Genomic DNA, 7,343 nt, shown 5'->3' with positions numbered 1-7,343 from the left:
AGGTCGGCTGACTCGATTTCCTTCTCATACATTCCTGCAGCGTCACAGTGCATTTCCCTATTGAAGCCCAGCGTCCATTGACTTCAATGGGGCTGCTTTGAACGTTTTTTTTCAGCGCTTCGAAACTAGACGGTCATTGGATAAACGCTGCGATTATGTCCCGACCACGGACGCTCAGCGTCTCTGGGGGTGAATGGGGAGTGGGCTGGCCCGGACGTGATATTTTTTTTCCCAGGATGGTAGGGGAAGGTACCGCCTTTTTCGTCTATGATTGGCTAGAAGGGCTCTCCTCCGATTGGTTATTTGATTTGGCCGTGAAACATCATCTCACGTTTATGGCAGGCCAGGCTGTCGTGTGCGTGCCGTCAGATTTATATTCCAAGTTCACATGGTGTATCTAGGTGAGGCAAACACTATGGGTAAATCGACTGTACAGTAACTTTAAAGCCACACAGAAATGTGGTGGTTAAGGGCCACTGTGTCATGCCAATGTGTTGATTCGTCCCATCTTCTTCAATAGCTAGCAGAGTTTTTTGTCATGCTAATGTACTGATTCGTCCCATCTTCTATAGAAACAATCTCTTTCCAAAACAAATAACATTTGTTAGCCATTTCAAGGTAAGGATTACACAATATTAGTGCATCAACATTAACTGTATGTTAAACATTACTAGTAATTATTTTGTGGCGCAGGTATTGAGAGGTTAGGGTTAGGAAACAGCTAAGACTAATCTAAACAGGCTATGAAATTGTGAACTTGAAAAATAAATCTGAAGACACGCACATATAGCGCTTTTCTTAGTAGGCTATGTTGGATTGACTTCGTTTAACGACGATCAAAACAGACTGACAGCCTGCCATGAACGTGAGATATATAACCAATCGGAGGAGAGCCCTTCTAGCCAATCATAGACGAAAAAGGCGGTACCTTCCCCTACCATCCTGGGAAAAAAAATATCGCGGCCCGGACTCCGAGCTTCTGCGTGATGATTGGAGGGTCTGTCGAAAGACTGCATCTCCTTTTGACTGACAGCGATTCTGTACTATAAGGAATCACTGAAGCTATTCGCGCTCAGTCCCATCGCGGATTTCTCAAGTTCAGTCGAAATAAAAGCTGCTGCAACCTATTTCTTTGGTATTTGCTTGGCGAAATTGCTTGATTTTCATTATACCTTTCACACAATTATACACCACATTCCTTGTTTCAGTTAATCTTAATATTTTTTTTTTAGATCGTTCATTCATTCATTCATTCATTCATTCATTCATTCATTCATTCATTCATATAACGTTAGTAGGCTAGGCTACGTAGGGCAGAATTTACTTTTAAATAAATAGACAATTTTATGATGTAGGCCGAAAATGAGCTTCCCCTCTCTGACAGACCAGTAGCCGCCACTGCAGGACACACAGGGCATAAATAACATGGAGAACTAACAAGATAATCAATAGAACAGGTGAACGGAATAGCCAATCAAACAAGCTGAGTAACTTGGTCAAACAGGCAAAAAAGGGGTGTTTTTCAATACTAATGTATATGTTTCCTCGCTCATCCGTCCTCCAGCCCTGATTCTCCTAATTAAGGCATGAACCCCCAAAGGAAGTCAAATGAAAGGTTCATTTTTCAGTAATAACAACAGTTAATTACAAAAGTGTGTTATCATTATCCATTGAACCATTTAGAAAACATGAATACTAGGATTTCACAAATATATTACAAACTACTTAACTGTTTTGTCTGGTAGTTAGATAAAAGGACAGTTTGGATAGTGTGAGTTGAACCTCAACAGATTGTGCCTCGAAAATTTCCTGTAAAAAATGACTTAAAAAAAAAGCAGACCTCCCTGAAAGTCATTGTATAGTTTACACTCTGGGTTAGACTCTGGCACTGGTCATGTGGTGTATATGAGATATGACAAATGAGGCATGTTGCCCCGCGCTGGAACCCGGTTCAACAATGAAAAACACATCGCTCACAGCAAAAACTTTCCATGTAGAGTGTTTTTCTTTATGCTAAGACTGATGGTTTTTTAAATGAGCATGACTCCAGTACAGCATTAGCTGATTTTATTGCCTTTGGTAAAACGCGATTCGCTTATCAACATTTGTAATCCTAGTCTGTTTTCCTCATGCTGTCAAAAAGCGGTTAGTATAATCATGTTATTTTGACAGTCAGAGCCCGGTCATATTTGCTTGGATCTGTGGTCTGATAAATGTTAACCGCTCACTGACCTCACATTCCAATTCATCTTAATTGCTGAATTAGGAAACAAAACAGGCCTGCGCTTAAACAATTAATATGAGTGTCAGTTGAGGCAAATTAATGCCTCAAAGGTGTAGGTACTATAGCAAAAGTGATAAATATAGCCTACCGTATACACTGCTGTTGAAGGTTTTTTTTTTTTAAAGTAATTTTATACTTTTGTACAGCAAGAATGCATTAAACTAATTACAAGTGACAGTAAAGACATTTATAATGTTACATAAGAGACTTCTTTGAGAAATCAAAGATAAATCTTTGAACCCCCAAACTTTATACATTCTCTCAAATTTTTGAAGGCCCCAGTTTGAACTCCTGATCTACTTTGACCTGGAATTTAAATATTTTCTTCAAAAATATATATATAAATACACGCACAGAAACAAACACACACACAAACACACACGTCTGGTTCACTATCTTTGTGGGGACTCTGCATAGACGTAATGGTGTTTATATATTTTATCCCCTTACACTAATCCTACCCATCACACACAACTTTCTGCATTTTTACATTTTCAAAAAACTAATTCTGTATGATTTATAAGCTTGTTTCCTCATTGGGACCTCAATGTATATATATTATATATATATATATTAAGAATATTAAGACATCCCATTCTTAATCCGTAGGGTTTAATATGGAGTTGGCCCACCCTTTGCATCTATAACAGCTTCAACTCTTCTGGGAAGGCTTTCCACAAGGTTTAGGAGTGTGTTTATGGGAATTTTTGACCATTTGTGAGGTCGGCGCTCCCAGTCTCCACTATAATTCCTCCCAAAGGTGTTCCATCGGTTGAGGTCAGGACTCTGTGCAGGCCATTCAAGTTCCTCCACAACAAACTCACTCATCCATGTCTATATGGACCTTGCTTTGCGCACTGGTGTGCAGTTATGCTGGAACAGGAAGGGGCCATCCCCAAACTGTTCCCACAAAGTTGGGTGCATGAAATTGTCCAAAATGTCTTGGTATGCTGAAGCATTAAGAGTTCCTTTCACTGGAACTAAGAGACCAAGCCCAACCCCTGAAAAACAGCCCAACACCATAATCCCCCCGTCACCAAACTTTACACTTGGCACAATGCAGTCAGGCGAGTACCGTTCTCCTGGCAACCGCCAAACCCAGACTCGCCAATCGGATTGCCAGACAGAGAAGCGTGATTCATCACTACAGAGAACACGTCTCCACTGCTCTAGAGTCCAGTGTTGGCGTGCTTTACACCACTGCATCCAACGCTTTGCATTGCACTTGTTGAAGTAAGGCTTGGATGCAGCTGCTCGGCCATGGAAACCCATTCCATGAAGCTCTCTATGCACTGTTCTTGAGATAAACAAAGTTAGGAGGTCTGTAGCTGTTGACTCTGCAGACAGTTGGTGACTTCTGCGCATTGTGCGCTGACCTCGCTCTGTGATGTTGTTCCCAATTGCTTTCACTTTGTTATAATACCACTAACAGTTGACCGTGGAATATTTAGTAGTGAGGAAATTTCACTAATGGACTTATTGCACAGGTGGCAACCTATCACGGTACCACACTTGAATTATCTGTATGTAATACTGAAGTATTCTTTATCTCACAATGGAATTCCAGTGGTATTTACTCTCCAGAGGAGGCACCTTTCCCAGACAATTCAGTTTGCTCATAGTGACAACTAACTATCTAAAAGTGCTAGCTATCTCAAGGTCTTAAACACTGTATTTATACCTGGTTGTCATCCTGAAAATGAATGGTCCTTTGGAGGAAAACATCCTGACCCACCCACAACCATAGATAAGATTCTGTCCTTATGAAGCCTCATCACATTCTCTCACGTCAAGTAAGATTTTGAGGATGTAACTAAAAACAAGATTGACCAAAAAAAAAAATACTTTTTTACTTTGAAATAAACAGTATGTAAGGCCTTGGAAACCCACACAGCATGTGGCTGACACAAATCAGATGTTTGATAAGGACTATTCTCAAGAGTTTCATAATTACATCCAGTTTTCTGTTTTCCTTGGTCGTTCTCCCGTTAGAATAACTTAATGACATTAGGCATGGTCTTGGTCCTGTATCCGTGATTCAAACTGGCACTTGTAGGAACGCAGCCTCTGATTCCCAGCTGTCTTACATCATCATTTCTATGTATGCATTGAGCCTTAGCAAATTAGGACTGTCCTGCCAGGCCGATGTTTAAAAAAGCTCGCATTATGAGTTACAACCACCTAAATATATTTCCGATTAATTGCATGAGGACAAAATAAGGGTGTTTATAACATGGCCTGGATTTAGACGTTTTTATTGTGGCTGTTTACAGTGTGTCATGGCAGACATGTTAAAGGAAGAGGATATATGCTTTAAGAAGGCGTATAAAGCCTAAGGCTGGGACACAAGCTCTTTTCTTTCGCTCTGTATGTGATTAGGCTCAGTATCAGGCTGTTTAAGAGAACTCTTTCTTCTTAGAGAGAAGGCGGATTTTAGGGGCTTTACACAGGGGTGCGCTGGAGTGGTGCTTCTCCTTTCTCTCTTTCGGCGGGGAGGCTATTTTGATTTAAATGAAGGCTATCTATTAGAGGGTGGGAAGGTTCTTTCAGGTCCAAAGAAAGGAGATGCTGTCAACAGACCTGTTTGCGAGCTGTACGGACATGCACGCAGCAGATGTGTTAAAGAAAGCGCAGCCTGTCGCTACAAACTCTGAATAAGCTCTCTTCCCTTTTTTAGGAGCAGCTTTATGCTAATTTCCAAGCAGACGGTTAGAGAACTTGGATTCTTCTGGCGTTTAGGCCTGTGGTGAGTGCACTGATGACACAACTTAACCACAGTGACTAACTTTCCCCTCTTGCTTTTACAGCAAACTGGCACAGAGAGCATGATGTGCCAGTAAAGTCTGAAAAGGAATAGACGCCTCACATCTCCACAGCTCCTTAATGTTGCCTCTTCAAACATCTGATGTTACCGTACCCTCAGCCAAAGCAGTGTTACATATCAATGCAATGTAACATATTCGAAGCAGTTCATGTTTATTAAAACTGATGGAGACATGGTCTCTCACAATTTTTACATTGAAAAAAAGTATTAAAACCCCTCAATTTGTTTTTGTCAAACTACTTTGAATTACCTTTTTTCCACATTAATCTACACTCCATACACCATACAGACAAAGCAAAAAAAAAAAACAGATTAGTGCGAACTTTGCAAATGTATTAAAGGGTTAGTTCATCCAAGAATGTCATTCATTCTGTCATTAATTACTCACCCTCATGTCGTTCCAAACCCATAAGACTTCCATTCATCTTCAGAACACAAATAAATATATTTTTGTGGAAATCCATGAGCGTTCTGGCCCTCCAATGACAGGTACGCAACTACCACTTTTTTAAGCCTCAGAAAGATATAAGGACATCATTAAAGGGGTACTTCAGCGCTGGGAAGATGAATGTGTATTTAAACTGTCATTTATGTAGTAGAAATGTGATTTTTTTTTTATTTTATTTGGTGCCTTCTAGATCGAGAAAAGACAGAAAATGTATTTTTGTCTCATGTGGATGAAAGACAACAACTCCCAGAATGCACTTGCTTCGCTGCCCTACGAGGCCACTCCCAAAGTCACAGCTATTGGTTATCACTTGCCTACCACAGCACCGCCCCCAACGTCGTTTTGATATTCATAGTAATACAATTATTTCATTCAGTTAGAGAATAGACACTACAATTAAAAACTGAACGTGTCTTTTCAATAAAGTGTGAGTGAGCCGAACGAAAGTCATGACACAAATGCAGCAGGAGTCAGATTTCATTCATCACAAGAGCGAAGAGTTGAGCAGAGCTGAGGTAAGTGCAGCTGTCTTTCACGACGCGTGTCCAGTCTGGCACGTTATCAGATCGCATGTGGAAGCTAAACTTTCATAGGAACAGAGGTGTCAAGTAACGAAGTACAAATACTTCGTTACCTTACTTAAGTAGAAATGTTGAGTATCTATACTTTACTGGAGTAATTATTTTTCAGCCTACTTTTTACTTCTACTCCTTACATTTTCAAGCAATTATCTGTACTTTCTACTCCTTACATTTTAAAAATAGCCTCGTTACTCCTATTCCATTTCGGCATGTTTTCATTCCGGCTTGTCATAAAATAAAATAAACTATCCAGATAAATCGCGCCATCCGGACAGAGTGAATTTGATTGTGGTTGGATGAGAAGGATAAACACAAACCATTCCGACACCCTATTGGGTTGTAGGCGATCAATCACGCCTGCACCTGCACAAATCACACACCATGCTGCCAGATAGGGCGGGTTCTCGCCGACGAGCACGTACTTTCAGCCAATCAGCGATCAGCTGGCAGACGTGCTCAGCCTCATTCATGACTTTAGCCGGGTTTTTAGCGCGATGACTCGTAGCTGTATATTCCAGTGAATCAGTGATCGCTATGCCAGTGGCATAAATACACAGTAAGTTGTATCTACAGTAAAGAGTGGGAGAGTGACTCAACTCTCAAACGTGAATTACACCTGTGACTCGAAGACTCTTTATAAATATAACCGTGACTCCTGTCCATCATCATACACACACTTAGGACATCTGCAACTAGCAACCCCGACAGATGCTGAAAGATGTTAAAATCAACGACTAATCCGTTTTGACTGTGCTAAATGTGCATGTGCAATGTACTTCACGAAAGACATACTGTAGTTTTGTCAAAGCAAAGTGCAACACAAGGGTAAGCGCATTGTTGTTATGTATTTGTTGACGGATTATTGTACAGTATAAATGAATTACGCATTTTGACATTGGTGTGTGCATTAACGTGTGAAATGCCTGTTAATTACATAGCTTTTTCCAATCTCGATATTGGGCACTTTTTGCACGTAAATTGGCTTCTTACTGTTGACATTGAAAATCTTGTGTTTTTCTGAGGGATAGCCGTTTTGACAGTTTCTACCTGGACATATAGTCATATTTGAACCGTTTTACTGGGAATTTTTTTTTTTTTTTTTAATCATCAATGTTATGCTTTAAGGAGATAAAATGGTAACTTACTTATCAACATTGATTGGTATGGCAATAAAATAATATCACATTATTTTGGCAGTTAAAGTTT

This window comes from Gobio gobio (genome assembly GCF_949357685.1).
Source record: "Gobio gobio genome assembly, chromosome: 1".
Taxonomy (NCBI): Eukaryota; Metazoa; Chordata; class Actinopteri; order Cypriniformes; family Gobionidae; genus Gobio; species Gobio gobio.
This window is presented reverse-complemented; position numbering follows the sequence as displayed.